The sequence below is a fragment of the Alexandromys fortis genome, unplaced genomic scaffold (assembly GCF_014885135.2).
Source record: "Alexandromys fortis isolate MF-2015 unplaced genomic scaffold, M_Fortis_MF-2015_v1.1 scaffold_94, whole genome shotgun sequence".
Classification (NCBI taxonomy): domain Eukaryota; kingdom Metazoa; phylum Chordata; class Mammalia; order Rodentia; family Cricetidae; genus Alexandromys; species Alexandromys fortis.
The window spans coordinates 4,393,637-4,410,651 of NW_026067979.1; positions in this window are offsets into that span (position 1 = coordinate 4,393,637).

A 17,015-nucleotide genomic window follows, 5' to 3' on the forward strand; every position below is an offset into this window, starting at 1 on the left:
GGGCAGAATTTAGCTAGGCGGGGAAAGCTAGGTTGAATGCTGGGAGAAAGAAGGGCCGAAGGAGAAGCCATCTAGCCCCGCAGGAGACAGACGCTAAGAAGTTTACCCAGTAAGCCACTGCCATGTGGTGATACACAGATTAATGGAGATGCATTAAATTAATATGTAAGAGTTAGCCAATAAGAAGCTAGAGCTAATGAGCCAAGCACTGTTTTAATTAATACAGTTTCTGTATGAATATTTTTGGGCTGAGCAGCTGGTAACCAACAAGCGGCTCTTCTTACAACAGTCTCCAAAATACCACAGAATAGGAGCTCAAGAGTACTGTGTGATGGTTTATTCTTTTGGCTTTTTGAGGGGCCCACCACCCAGCTCCCAAATAAATCACACAGAGGCTTATTATTATTTATGAATGCCCGTCCTTAACTCGGCTTGTTTCTTGCCAGCTTTTCTTAACTGAAATCCCAATTACCTTTTGCCTCTGGGCTTTCATCTTTCTCTATTTCTACATACCTTTCTTTCCTTCTTACTCTGTGACTGGGTGGGTGGCTAGGTGGTTGGTCCCTGATATCCTCCTCTCCTTGTTCTCTTGCTCCTTGATCTATTCTGCCATGATTTCTCATTCTATTTATACTCTCTGCCTGCTAGTCCCACCTACCCTTGATCCTGCCTTGCTATTGGCTGTTCAACTATTTATTAGGAGCGTCAGGTGCTTTAGACAGGCACAGTAACACAACGTTAAACAAATGCAGTGGAAACAAAAGTCACACACCTGAAAATAATATTCCCCAAGAGTTCAAAATTACTGAGAGGCTGAGATAAACAACCACAAGGGCTGAAAAAATGACTGGCTCAGTTCTGAAGAGTGTTTGTTCTTCTAGACTACCCAGGCTCAATTCCCAGCACCCGTTTGGGTGTGGTGGTATATTCTTTAATTCTTGCACTCAGGAGGCTGAGGCAGGTGGATCTCCTTGAGTTTGAGACCAGTTGATGTGCATAGTGAGTTTCAGGTCAGTCAAGACTACATAAAGAGACCCTGTCTCTGAAAAGCAAACAACAATAATAGAAGACATATACATTCTACTCTCTCTAGAATTAAAATTAGAGCTGACAGCAATGAAAGATTTAGCACACATCACAACAGTCTGAATTCCAAAAAAGGAAAGAAAAAGACTACAGGGCTGCAAAAGTATTTAAATTAATAGTGGCAGCAAGCTGCCAAAATTATTCAAAAGATACAATTTATATGTAGCCTACAGACTCAAGAAACTTAATGAAAACAACATAAGATAATTCTTGAGACAGCTCCATGAAAATATAACATAACTAAACTTCTGGAAAACTCAAAAGAAGGCAGAGAAAAATGACATGCTACTAAGAGATTAGCAACGTGGGTGGGAGTGGCTAGCACACTGGAGAGAGAGAGTCCAAAAAGAGTTGGCAAGTATGTCTCGAGGGCTGCCAGGAGGTCCTGCCAACTGTACATTCTGGCCCCAGGACTGTGGTTTGGATGCATCTTCTCCTTCAAAGACCCGTGTCCTATATACTTGGTCCCCCCGGTGGATGTATTGAGAAGGTGGGACCTAATGGAAGGTTGTCAGGTGGAGAACAGCATTCATGAGGGTATCAGTGCTTTCTCAGTAGTGTGGGTTAGTTTTGGATAGTTCTCATGAGAGTGGTTGTCATAAAGTGAGGGATCTTGGGCGTGGTCCATTCTCCAAATATCCGGTTTCTTTACATCTTTCCCATTGTAGTGCAGTTCACCAGGAGGTGCTCTCTAGAAGCCAAACAGATGCAGCTATTTAACCTTAGAGTCTTAGCTTCTAAAACAGAGAACTTAGTGAACCTCTTTTTTAAAAAATAAACCTTGAGCTTCAGGTTTGCGTTTATAGTAACATAGATGAATACAACCAGCAATGTTATCCTTAATGAACTGAGGGGGAAAAAAAGACATTTTCAGACAAAGTAAAGGTAAGAGAATTTTTTAGTAACCGATCTAACCAAATTTTTCGTAACTGATCTATCTAGTTTGAGCACAAACATATGTACGAAGTCATAGAGTCTCAAGAGGGGAGAAAATAGGAGATAAGAAAACAGTGGTAAATGCAATGGAAAGTCCTACTTGTGGGTTTCCGAGCCAGGTTTGGGGATTGGAGCACAGATTACAATGGTATTTTACATTGGGCTTGCAATATAGAGTGGGGTTATTTGAAGCGAGCCGAGTGTACTTTGAAACTTGGGAAAGCACTGGGAATGAAGGAGACATGAGGTTTCAACCCTTCATTCAAGAATGGGAAGGCACCAGTGCCTAAAACCCGTGGTAAGTTCTCTGCCACCCACAGAAAAACCAATAAGAAAATAGTACAGGCAATCCACTGTGAGCCAGTGAAACAGGAGGGAATCTTTCAAGACACAGGAAGCCACAGAAACCAGGAAAAAAACAGGACACAGGAACAAACAGGGAATTACAAGTGAGATTGAGAACATATATTTCACACATCCATCACTACTTTAAGCAAGTCAGGAGGATGACAGATCAAACATGGCACATTAAAAACATCCCATAGCCAAAGTCTTGCTGTGTGCACTGTAGCTACTTTGCCACCACATAGGGAGTCTGAAAGCCAGTGAAAAGATGTACAAGGAGTTTGACATATGCGTGTGAAGGATTTCTCCACCCCAAGTCACAGAATACACAATTTTATGTACTTGAGATAGTCATCATGGGAGCTTATAGCCCAGAACCTAAACTGAATTTCACTGACTCAGACAAGAGTTAATGTTTCCCAATGGGGGCATTTGCTGGGCTCCATGTAGTAGTGTGGAGGGCTGGAAATGTTGGTAGACGAGTTAATGTTTTAAGGGTCCCTGGTTAGGCAAGAAGATGAAAGGATGAAAAGGGTGATTCATCAGAAAGGAGCAAGGCAAGGATGTTGGTATTCAGCTGGCAGGTCCGTGAATGGTGTGCAAATCTGTGCCAAAGGCACATTTAGTTAGGAAAGGAAGCAGAGAAAGTAAGTACCACTGTCTCTGGCAAAGAAAGTTCTAGAAAGAATGGAGAGGGGTCTAAATGGGAATGGAGGAAACGATGTGAACCCAGGGATGGAAATGATTTAGTATGTGAATGTGTCTGGACTGATATCAAGAAGGTTGGGAAGCTGTGTACCTTGTGCCTAACAGTGGCTACTCATGGAAGTGACGGTTCAGAAAAGTTTGAGACCTAAAGCAAGGTCCTAGTAAGTGACAGAGATGGACACATTCCACACATTGGAAGGTCCAATATATGATAGCCTCATGGTTTTCTATTACACCTCAGAACAAAATTCTTTCTAAAATAAGATCAGCTGTATTTAATACAATCCTCACAGAAGACATCAACGCTCAGGGAGTTATTACTAAAAACTGAACTGAAAATATAGAATGAACTTTGTGAACACCGTGTCTGAAAGCCACAAATAACACTTGATCTAAAAAGAATCATTACACAGAGATACTAGTTATTAAAATGTATTTCAAAAAATCTGTATACAGATTCATTTAGAATGCATATATTCAACGTGCAGATTTCAGTTTCAAGGTTAAGCTTTCTTTATCCATGGCTTTGTCAGTCTTTCTATAACAGCTTAGCAGGCGGCTTGAATTACAGACAAACATTACAGACATGTTATCATCAGTTTCTTTTCCTGTTGCTGTGATATGATGAAAGCACCTTTCAGGAATGGGGAGGAAGGGTTTATTTATTTTTTTCACAGATAGAGTCTATAATTCATCATGGCAAGGAGCATATGGTGGTAGGAACTTGCAGAGGCAGCTTGTCACAACGCATTCACAGTCAGGATGCAATGAACAATGGATGCTTGTACACATCTCATTTTCTTCTCTTTATATTGCACAGAATTCCAAACCAGGGAGTGATACCACCTGCAGTAGGAAGATTCTTTCACCCCAGTTAATCTAATCAAGATAAATCCTCATAGATATGTCCAGAGGCCCATCTCTCAGAAGTCTCTAGATTTCATTAAGTTCACAGTTGAGATGAATCATCACAATGACAAAGATTAGGATGTCTAAAGCTGGGAATGTGTTGCCCTGTTGGTAAAGTGGTTGCCTAGCATGCAGGAAGTTCAGAGGAGTTTAGCCTACAATGTTATACAAAATAAGGCATGATTGTAATCCCAGCATCCAAGGAGTGAGTTAGAAGGATCCAAAGTTCAAGGTCATTGTAGGTGGAGACTTCTTGTTCATTCCCTGTCTTCCAGACCTGAATAATCACACAGAAACTATATTAATTACAACACTCTTTTCTCTATTAGCTCAGGCTTTTTATTAACTAACTCTTACATCTTAAATTAACCCATTTCTATCAATCTGTGTATCAGCATGAGCCCATAGCTTACTGGAAAGAATCTGGCATCTGTCTCCTTTGGCAACTACATGGCATCTCTCTGACTCTTCCTATTCTCTCTCTCTAATCTCTTCCAGCCTGACTATATTCTGCTCTGCTATAGGCCAAAGCAGCTTCATTATTAACCAATGGTAACAAAATATATTCATAGCATACAGAGGGAAAATTCCACATCAGGTCATGCCAGTTGCATGAAACCTTGTTTCAAAAAATGTTTGTTATGATGGACGTCTAAATTCCATCCCAGAGAGAGGTGGGGGATTTATTTCCTCATTGTGGTGCATTATTGTTAGCCCTATGCAGTTTTCTGGCTGCTGACAAGGCTGCATTCAGCTCTTTTATCCTTCTCATCTTTATCTCCAGTTACTGCAGTTGAGCTTTGGACTTGAGCACTAAAAGCCTCTTTCTTTACTTTTTCATAATTACCTTATAATGTAGTATTATTTCTTTCCTAACAAGATGAGGTAAGCAGTGACTTCCGACCATAATTATCTCTCTGAGGCAAACATTTTGGAAGTAGGCATTAGAGAGGAGTAAGATCTGCTTTCCTAATACCTTCACAGTGTCTGCAGATCCTACAGATTCAGTACCAAAGGTGTGGATGCCAAGACCTCCTCTCCCATCACACAAAGGTGTGGATGCCAAGACCTCCTCTCCCCTCCCATCACACAAAGGTGTGGATCCCAAGACTTCCTCTCCCCTCCCATCACACAAAGGTGTGGATGCCAAGACCTCCCCTCCCATCACACAAAGGTGTGGATTCCAGGACCTTCTCTCCCCTCCCATCATACAAAGGTGTGGACCCTAGCACTTTCTCTCCCCTCCCATCACACAAAGGTGTGGATCACAAGACCTCCTCTCCCCTCCCATCACACAAAGGTGTGGATCCTAGGACTTCCTTTCCCCTCCCATCATACAAAGGTGTGGATCACAAGACCTCCTCTCCCCTCCCATCACACTCTGCAATGAAGATACTTTGGCATGGAGGACTTGAGGCTTCTTCCCTCCCCACCAGCCCAGATTTGCACATGAACAAGCCACAAAATGAAACACCCTCTCTTTCTCTATTCTCTTAGCATTTTGCACATCTTCCCATTAATATAAGCTGTTTCCCCCAAAAGTTAAATATGAAGTTAAACATCTCTTTCCTCCTTTCTTGGTTGAAAAATTTGGGGTATCTAGAGCAATTTGTTGTTTTTCTATGTGTTCATGCGTGTGCTCACTTTATAAAAAGTGAGTTAAACATTAAAAAATATAGACATTCCATTTAATCATTTCGGATAGATTATGCATGTCCTGGATCCCGGCAGAGAGGCCCTGCTGCTGGATACATGTGCGGAGCTCAGCGGTTTTCAGGGAGGGAGCTCAGAAGTTGCGTCTGTGTCTACACTGTGATTTCCCTCATTTAAAATGCTTCAGCTGCTATCACTTCTTAGCTCTGAAAAGTGACCATTTGGAGAGAACAGTCATATCCAGAAAGTTCCCCTTCCTTTTCAAATACGGACACCTAAGCTCTTAGTAATTTGTTAATCAGAAAGATAATCTGCCTCTGGCCATAGTCCAGCCCAGAGGTTTTCATTGACTTATCAAAATCATTTTGGAAATAAAACTTTAGCAAAAACTAAGTTTCACAGTGTGTTGTGATGTAATTCTCAAGGGTGTAAAATGAAGAATTCTAAATACACTATTCTAAAGACTTTTGATTTTTTTTAATTAAAACATAAGTACATCATTTCCTCCCTCTGCTTTCTTCCCATCAGCATCTTCATATACATATTTGCTCTCTTTTTCTTTCACTGTTGCCACAACAGGTGAGAACTCTCTTGGGTCCTAGACAAGGACCACAGGCAACTAAGAAGTTTTGGAAGTGTGGGGCAGTAGTCTGCCCCAGGAAAGAGTCCCTAAGCTTCTTATTCAGTAACAAATAATCAACCCTGATGTCACTGACATTCAAATAATATTATAAGGCTGAGCAGGTTGTATTTGAAGGTTTAGGGGTATATATTCACACATATAAATACATTCCTAAAAGATAACCTCTCCTGAAAAATTGTGTTGCTTTAGTTTCTTTTTTTTAAAAAAAAGTATCAAGCCCTTTCAGAGTGTCTGCTAAAATTATATTTAGCAGATTTACTTACTAAATCCTTAAAATTATGACATGTAGTTACCACAAATTATTTTGGAATGAAAGTTGGTCCAGATGTGTATTACGATATTTTAATGTTTTAGACTCAAAACTCTTTGCTCATATGTGACCTATGATGAAAGGCAAAAACCTGTCAAGTCAGGACAGTCTGTCATGATGAAAGCTGGGGAAAATAAAGGCAGTGACTCTGCCAAGTTAACATTTGCTCCGGGCATGCAACCATGCTTTCCACCACCTGATGTCCTTTCTGCTTGGAAGTTAGTGCGGTCTAACTTTGGCGTCTCTGCTATGTTTTTAACATTACAGTACTAAGAAACTTGACCTCCTGGGTGCATGTAAAACCTGCCCTCTAGACTCTTGCCCTTCTCAGTTCCAAAGAGCAATACAATCATGTTCTGAGCTCTGATGACATTCAACAGTGACAAGTTTACTGTACATATTCAGAGGACACATGAAGACCCCAAAATGCCCTGCTATCAAGACACCTCTTTCATCATTCTCTCCCTTCACCCACCCCCACCCCAATCTCTCATGCTCCCATCCTCACCCATCCCCCTACACCCAGGGATATCGTCTATGTCCCCTGCCCAGGGCAATCCATGCATTGCCCCTTAGGCCCTCCTGGTTACCTGGCCTCTCTGGGGCTGTGGGCTGTAGCGTGTATTACTCTTTACATCTATTATTCACGGATGCATGAGTACATACCATGATGGGCTTTCTGGTTTGGGTTACCTCACTAAGGATTATTTTTTTCTTCTTCTCACCATTTGCCTTCAGATTTCCTGATGTCATTGGTTTTAACAGCTGAGTGATATCCATTGTGCCAATGTGCAATCATTTTTTTCTCCATTCTTCAGTTGAGGGGCATCTAGGTTGTTTCCAGGTTCTGAAAATCACCATATTGGTTTCTAAAGTGACTGTATAAGTTTGCATTCCCACCAGCAATGGAGGAGTGTTCCCTTTATGTCACATCCTCTCCAGCATAAGCTGTCATTGGTGTTCTTGATCTTAGCCATTCTGATGGGTGTAAGAATCTCGGAGTCATTTTGATTTGCATTTCCCTGATGGCTAAGGATGTTGAACAATTCTTCAAGTTTATCTTGACCATTTGAGATTCTTCTGTTGAGAATTCTCTGTTTAGATCTGTATCCCATTTTTAATTGGATTATTTGGTATTTGGATGTCTAGTTTCTTGAGTTCTTTATATACTTTGGAAACCAGCCCTCTATCGTATGTACGGTTGGTGAAGATCTTTTCCCATTCTGTAAGCTTCTGTTTTGTCTTATTGACAGTGTGACCCACATTATAACAGTCTATTTCTTCCTTGGCTGGTGGCCACTGCTTCAAGTTGCATATTGAACAACACTCTTCAGCCCACACTTCCCTTTTGACATGCTTTTTTGTTTCTCCCTCTCTCTTTCTTACTTGATAAGGCTTTATATAACACGGCCTAGCCTCGAACTCACATATGTAACCACTATGATTTCTGATCTTCCCTCTTCTACCTCCCTAGTGATGGGATTTCAGGATGCTGCCACATCCAGTTTATGTGGTGCTAGAGATTGAACCTGGTGCTCTCTGCATGCTAGCTAAGTACTTTGCCAACTGAGTTGCACTCCTGGTTTTTCTTCCACTTTTAAGGACCCTTGAGGGTACCTTGAGACCACCAAATAATCTCATTATTTTAAGGTCAGTCAATTATAAACCTCAATTTTCTGCCTTGTCATGTGATATATTATGTTCACAAGTCTGAGAAATTAGGAAAAAGGCAATGTCACAAGCCATTAGTCTCCCAGGCAATCAGGAATTGGGGGTTAGGGTTCTGACTCTAAATCTAATGATTCCTCAACTACATTACTAGATATGAATTCAGTATTTTCTCAGTGTATTTCAGTAGTTATGTGCAATTGCAGCCCATGGTTAATACAGCAAATCCATACAGACTAGCAATGAAGGGAAATGCACAGATGTGGGCAATGCATCTCAACCATCTGTGGGCTTTTGATGGGACAATTATACGCAGATTTGTTGCCTACAACAAACTGAGCTTTAGCCTGCTTGTCCTTTGTGCTAGGAACGCCACTGCCTGTGCTGTACAAGCCCCCCTCAGCTGTGTTGCCACAGCTCTGAAGAGGAGTTAGCCCCAAAATGAGTGAAGTAAAACCCTCCACATTCTTAATGTTTGTTTTTTATGATTTTTAAAATTCTTCTCTCATATATTGCATCCCGACTGCAGTTTCCCCTCTCTCTATTCCTCGCAGTCCCTTCCCCTGCCTTCCCTGTCTTCCAGATCTACTCTGTTTCTCTTAAGAAATAAAAGAGCAGACCTCCTAGGGATATCAACCAAACATGGCTCAACAAGTTACAATCAGATTAGGAGCAAGCCCTCATAATGAAAGCTGGATGAAGCACCCATAGGAGGAAAAGGGTCCTAAGAACAGGCAAAAGAATCAGAGACAATCCCCACAACCACTGAGTCCCACAATAACACCAAGCTACATAACTATAACTAACTATAATGAGTATACAGAGGACCTAACTCAGACCTATGCAGGGTCTGTGCTTGTCACGTCAGTGTTTGTGAGCCCTTATGAGTTCTGTGAGTTGGTTCTGTGGGTCACTCTCCTGGTGTCCAAAACCCCTTTGGATACCATCAGCCTTCTTCCTCCTCTTCTTTGGGGTTTCCCTTGCTCTGACTAGTGTTTGGCTGTGGGTCTTTGTGTCTGCTCCCACCAGTTGCTAAATAATGCCTCAGGACAAAGGTAGTGTGTAGAGGAATATATCATGCTCAAATGTACTCTTTTTTCTTATCTTCTTATACTATGAAGCTCAGGATTACTCATAAGTTTATCTGTGTAAACCAAATATAACAATATATTAATATTTTATATTAGCACCAGTTTGGGGGAGCACATCAATAAATATAATAATGTTGGTTTCCAAGATATTATATAAATATTTTCATTATGAAAGATATCATTTGCTTTATGTCTAATATTCATTTATGAGTGAGTACATATTGTGTTTGTCTTTCTGTGTCTGGCTTACTTCCCTCAGGATTTTTTTTCTAGTTCCACCCATTTGCCTACAAATTTCAAGAGGTCGTTGATTTTTTTTTACTGCTCAATAATACTCCATTATGTAAATGTACCACATTTTCTTTATCCATTCTTCAGTTGAGGGGTGTCTATGTTGTTTCCAGGTTCTGGCTATGACAAATAATGCTGCTATAAACATAGTTGAGCAAATTTCCTTGTGGTATGAGTGTGCATCTTTTGGGTATATGCCCAAGAGTGGTATTGCTGAGAACTGAGGTGGATTAATTCCCAATTTTCTAAGAAACTACCATACTTATTTCCAAAGTGACTGTACAAGTTTGCACTCCCATCAGAAATGGATGAGTGTTCCCCTTACTCTTTATCCTTTCCAGCATAAGCTGTCATTAGTATTTTTTTTATCTTAGCCGTTCTGACAGGTGTAAGATGGTATCTCAGAGTTTATATATGGAAAGAAGTCAAGCAGTGTCTAGCTACCTAAAAGGTTCCTTCTAACACATAGCCCTCTGTGCTTTCTGCTGAAGGAAGAAAGCATTTCTTAGAGTCCCGAGTCCGCCATCCTCATTCTCATCCCCCCGCCCCCAGACACATGGCTCCACAGAACTGGATACTGAGTGGCTTTGCTGACTTTGCAGAGGTCTGTAGAGAAAGCTGGCATGGGCTAAGAAATCTTCATCGAACAAAGGCAATATATTTTTATGTATTGACTTTTGTGTGATTCAATTTGCAGGGAGCATAAAAGTAACCTTTATAAACTGCCCTGTGAACTTAAAAGCAAGTTTGCATTTTGTGGTTAACTTTTCTTTTACTGCACGACATCCAAAATGATGACCCAGCTCATTGGGTCTCCTGAAACCTTTTAGCCAAGTAATGAAAACGAACGGTTTTCTGCACACAGAGACTGGCAATTGAAAAGGTGGACGGAGACTTTTGGGAAGGCTGACTGTGCATTAATAGTTTTAGTAAGTTAGATGGATGATGAATGTTGTTACTTGGTTTGTAGAGGGAGGTGGTGAATATGTGATTTTAAACCGGTCATATTACTTGAGTGGCTTATGAATTTTGCATATATTTATAAGATGTGATGTAGATGTCTTATTATGATAAGCTTGTAATGTGATGGATTTGTTCCTTTGGAGAAGATGGCCTCGATAGTAAATGCCTGTCGCGTGAGGACAAGGACCTGAGTTCACATCCCCAGCGTTTATGTAAAAGCTGGACTTGTATTCCTAGCACTAGAGAAGTAGAGACCAGCAGATACCTGGAACTCCCTGGAATAGGCAGTCCAGCCAATTGGTGAGAGAACTTTCTGGAAAAAAATGAGGTGGGAAGTGATAGAGGAAGACCTTAGGCATCAATCCCGTCCTGGCCTTCACTTGTACACAAAGACAGGCATGAATGCATGCACCTTTGAAAAACTTGTATTAGACACTCAAAACGTGGTATTTTGTTTTCTTTTCTCCTCTCCGTCAATGTATAAAATTTTACACACATGCTCAACAGATTATTAAGCTCTATTCCAAGTGTACTCCGAGTTAACTTTCCCTCTGTTCTAAGTTGTGAGTTTCACGGGGAGTAAGTGCTTACTCTGTGCCTTTTGCTATATCGCTTCTTTTCTTTTCAGCTGTTCCTGCTGGTCTGTCGTGAATTTATTTGGAAATCGTGAGACATTTCCTCCTGCTCTATTATTTTATTAGCTGATGAGACTGTTCTGTTTTTCTCTGTTCGCCTTCGGGGCCAGAGCTGGGTAACTCCGTTGTGCTCTGTTGCCCACTTTCCAACTTCTTGACAGGATAGCATCCCCACCAATCTTCTCTTTGGAAAACAATGGAGTATTTTTCCTAAGACTTTATAGTTGGGTACAGGGAGATGCCAATTTAATATTTACTCACAGTATATTTGAAGCTCTGATATGTTGGCTAAGAGGAGGGCCCATGACAAATGTAAGTCATGGGAGGCGTGTAGGTTCGTGTGCTCACAGACAAGCACTTGGGGGAACCAGGAATGTTAAACACACCAGGTTGTCTCTTCAGAGGGAGAGATGGATAACCCACTAAAACAGTTCATCTTTGGAGAACATGTAGAGGCTTTATCTTGGCATTATTCCTTAAATGAGAGGGTGTATTTACATGACATCTGGACTGCATGGAGTATTATTGATCATCTAGAGCTGAATTGAAGCACACAGGAGGCCACGTGACTGTTGTATGCCAATACTGCCAATGTGTCGATGCTGAAATATTCCATACAGGGGACTTGAACACGGATGCTTGAGTCGGTGCTGAGTCTTGAGGCCAACTCTGAGTGGGTGCTGATGGAGACAGATATTAAATTTCATTTCATATCTGATATTCTTCCATACTGCCTGCCCCAGTGCCCGTCATTATCCATTTGATCTAGGGCATGGCACATGCGAATGACTAAAATGTAAAACTCATATCTCTGAGGCTACACCAGGAGATAATGAGAAGCTAAACCCTCACCTAGGTGCTCTGAGGCACACTCCAGATATCTCTGTGAGCGGAAGTTGAGCAAAAAAAAAAATGCCTTAAGAATTCCAGTCAGTGCAATGAGTTAAATGATGCAGTATACAGGGCAGTGGTAATGGTCAGAGTGAACAGTGTGGAGTAAGAGACATTGGAACGAACTTGGGAGGTGGAGCTTATCTTCTCCTGAGTCCATTCATGGGTCAGACCCAACTAAAATGCCATTCAATACAAAAGAAAACAGTAACGAATAGACGACATCCCATTCAGTAAGGGTAAATAGCAACAGTTCACCTGTGTATCCATGTGTGCGCATTGGAAACAGAAAGTATTTCTTACAATGATGTGTGGTTTAAAATGATTGAGAGCGATTATAACAGATCTTCATGACAATTCATGGACCTGGGATTCCTTTTCAATTCTGTGCCCGAGCCCCACTTAGGTTGGTATAGTGGCTTCTGTTTCAATAAACTCCTAGTTATAAGATTAAGAAGACGACTTACTCTTGGAGAATTAATTCAGATAGGGGTGTATCTGAATAAATTAGGGGGAAAAAGAAAGAAATGATTCCCAGACCCTTGGCCTCCTTCCTTCTGCTGCCTGAGCAATGGTTTCTCCGAACCCAACCAGAGGGGATGATGTCACCTGTTGATCCCTTTGTTCGACTCTGGTTGGTCTTCAGCGAGGACTGGACCTTTCAAAACAGCACATGTCTGTGTGAGTGTGGTTCATGCAGCAGCACACGTGAAAGCCCAGACTTTTCTAACAGGACGTGAGCTGCATTGACGCAAAGTTGAGGTTTACTAAAGAGTGACCGAGCCTTCCTTTCAGAGGTGTTTTTTGAGAAACACCTGCAACTGCTCCTGGGGGGGGGTGTGCTCCACCATCAGTGTAGCCTGAGAGGTGAGCTCTTGAGACCCCAAGTATGTTCTTGGCATGCTCGGTCCTCTGGATGCGACACAGTGCCATGAAAAGCCTTGTGTAGGGGTCTGCTATGTGTATGAAAAAATGTTTATACGAGTTTCATCTATGAAGCACTCAGAACCTTCGTTATTCTTCATATATAAAAAGGCATCGAGGTCTGGTGGTGACTTTTTTAAAGGTAGGAGAAAATGGACAAAATGATCTTAAGATCCATTGTCACAAATCACACCTGTTGATTTAGCATTTTTCACGTATTTCATTAATCCAAATCCATAGCATGGCAAGGGTTTGTATAGATGGACAGGAGAGAATAAACCCGGGGCGGACCCTTGCCATTCTTAAACTGAAAGACCTGTGGAAACTAAAAGTACTTGGCAATTGATTATATTTAATTAACTAGTTGGCTCAATAAGGGGAAATGCAAATTCACTTCTCAGTTACTACTTATCATTTTGCTAACTATTTAGCCAGTTCCTGTGTGAAGGAGAAGGAAGGGAGACAGGATGGATGTGATGGGAGGAGGCTCTGTTTGGTCAACCCTCAGCATTGCTGCTTCCAGTCTCCTCCTCCCTTCTAGGTCTCCAAACCCAGGAAGTCTCCAAACCAGGTGCTTGTCTTACTGACCACAGGTGCAGAGAGTGAAGGCTCACCTCTAGAAGGTACCTTCTGGAAATCTGTCCTCCATGCCATGACTCTTCTATGGACTAAGAAAGAGGGATTCATAACCACCCTACCTCCAGTACCCTATACTGAAGCCTGAATCTCTTTTCTGTAGAAATAACGCTTTAAATGATGGTTAGATTCGAAAGCACTGTAATTTGGTTCTGTAATGGATGCAATGATTCTGAATCAGCTGAGCTCATCACTGATGGAGCTAGAATCCTCGTCCTCCTGTTCTGAATTTAAAGTATGAGCGACTGAAGCATTCCTAAGCTGTTTGCAGATCGCATCATTTCTGCTAGCATGCCTAAGATGCACCAGGTAGATACGCTCAAAGTGATCAACGGTGAGAGGTGTATGCAAGTAAGGTGGACTTAGGGCTGCGTTCCTTCAGATGACTCTCATGGTCCCTAAGGACCTTCGGGCTGGGGCACATGGCGGTCAAAGGACACTTATCTAGCATGCACAGGTTCTAAGTTCTCTACCCAACACCACTCACACAGAGACTCACAAATGTACATACATACATACATACATACACAAGCATACTCAAGAGCATGCACACATTCACATGCACAGAGACTCACAAATGTACATGCATACGTGTACAAGAACACTCGAGTATGCACACATATCCACACACAAACACAAGCTTGTATATATATGCATATACATAGATGTATGTTATGTCTATGAATGGCTGTTTTGCTAAGCCTTGAACAATAAAATTCAGAAAAGCTGTATCCTTTGAAAATGAAATTGTTTTTTCCTAAAATGGAGCAAGTCTGGGTGATAAATGAGCTAGAAGTGATATTTAGAGCATGTAACATATTTCCTGATATTTAAAGTAAACCCAGAGAAGAACAAGAGCATAGGGGTTTGCTGCCATTAACTCTGTTTGTCTCAACAAAGAAACCATGTGCACACATGGTGTGGCAGGGGTTGTCTGACAGCCAGCCGCCCCCTGCCTAGCATACAGTGACAATGACTTATGTCCAAGCTCTCCAGAAGCTGCTGCGGGCTTGACAGGCTCATAAATCATCGCACTCACTAGGTGTTGACCACTGTTGAGTCACCAACCTGAGGTTTAGGCTTTCCATCTGGACTCCTGCTATATAAACCAAGCCCGAAGGTCCTTGGCGTTCAGCCCCGACTTTCTTGCCCACCTGTGGCATGTTACCCTGGATTCTCCAGGGGTGCTCCCTGGGTCTCATGTTGTATAAGTTCTAAGTGTGGTGTCATGAAGGGTTTTTCTGTGTGAAAGTCAGCCCCATTTATTGTCTTACTTTAGATAAAAGGAAAGAAGTATGACTTCCAAATGAAAATAGAGACACGAGATGGTCAAGTCTTGTAGAAAAAAAAAAAAGGCAGTATCTCGTTCCTTTCTTTCTCCTTCAATTCACAAGGCCTTCCATCCTTTGGCCTTGTCAGCAATAGGCCACAAATGGTCTGAAGGATTGGTTGCTCCTTCATTGTCGTTTTGGTGCGGAGGGATTCACACTCTTGTCTGGAACAAGGCTATATCAGAGGAGCTGCAGAGCTGCAGCAGGGTTGGCGCCACTGGAGAAAAGGCCACTCCATAGCCACTCTCCCATTCCCTGGATAGGAGGGACCACTACAAAGCCAGGGCTTTGACTCCAGCCGGACATTTGTGCTGTCGCTGATCCGAAGTGGATGCTAAAGAGAGGCTGGAAGGCAACCAGGTGTCCCCTGAGCTTTCACAAACACCTCTTGTGCAGGGGCAGCAAGAGGATCCTGCTAGGAGGCGCTACTCTAGAGTTACAGACAAGACTGCATTGAACCCGTGTGTAACTCGCTTCCTCTGCTGAAGAGCCCCGGTCTCCTACCCTCATTTCTTCCTCACATCCCCCCCCCGACCTGAGCAAACATTCTCCCATGCTTCTCACACTCAAAGGCTCTTGGCAAGGAAAGCTCCTGCCTCTCCACCTCCATGTGACAAAGAAATGAGTAGCCTCTGCTGGGTCACAGCACGGCATGGGCCCTGACTGCAGTTCCTCTGCTGCCTTCCTCTGTGTCTCTCCTCCCGGTTAACCCAACCCGAGACAAACTCTGGCGAAATGACAGGGACAGCTAATGCTTCTTAAACGTTGACTTGAATGCCTAGTGGCCCAGGTCTTGAGCCATTTTCCACTTCTGCTCTTTGCTTAAAGATGTTGCTTCTGTCATTCCTCTTGGCCCTCCATATCATAGCCACTCATCTTCCCACTTTACCTAGAATTTTCTCTGCGTGTCTTCAGGGTCCACAATGCATTACTGACAGAAGAATCCCTGTGAACGGCAAGTCAGATGCGCTCACCCCTCTCTATAACCATCTTGGTTGGCCTGGAGGCTCTGGGCATTAGCTGGGCTACCTTTGGAGGCAGCCTGACCTCCAGCAGAGAGTGGCTTTTGTTACCTATTTGCGTCTTTGCTGGCCATGCTCTTTTGCCACACCCCCTTTGCCTTTCATGGCTCCTAAACACCATTGTTCTTTTCTGTCTTTCTGTCCCCCAAATTATCAGTGATCAGAAACCCGAGTGCTGACGGATGCTGGCATTTGTCACCCCACTGCCATGTGTCCCTAGGCACCTTTTCTCTTGGAGTTCCCTGAGGACAGTGGAGGGAACATCCGGAAGTCAGCAGGATGAGACTCTGTTCTGTGGGTGACCAGGCTCATTGATGGAACCCCATTCTCTCTGACAAGCCTCCTCTCCCCATTACAGATCAGAGAACTTCCCTTGCAGAGGGACTGTTAGGATCAGATGAAACATTGTAAACACTCCTCAGAACACAGGGTTGCTCTGAAATGATTTCAGGGCTCAGTGCCTGTGGAAGCTTCTCATTATTCACCCACGACTTGTTGAGTGCCTACTATATGCTAAGGTCCTTGCATTTGAGTCTATGGGATTGCATAAGTGATTACAGGACAGCCATCTGCCATTAACTACTAAGCTTGGGGAGGAACAGAAAAAAAAAAAACGCTTAGGGCTCCCTTCTGAATGCCGCAGTTGCTTTAATCAAAGGGCAGGACAGGATAGGAGGGAGGAGTGGGCCTGCTTAAGGCTCTGTGGTCTTGCTACCTTTCCAGTTCCTCCTTGGGGGCAAGCCAGCTTTTCTATTTTTCAAGCTGCAGTGCCTGCTGGATACTTCCGCGGGGAATTGCCTGACCCGGACACGTAAGAGGGTATTTCAGGACGGCTAATCCGAGGAAAATGTGTTATCACCTGATGGTTCTCTTGAGCTTTCTTCAACTTTGGGCGGCCTTCTGATGTGTTTTGCAGGAGCTGAGGGACCAAGGGATGGTCTGAGTCACACAGAGTCGCTTCAGACGCTGCTCT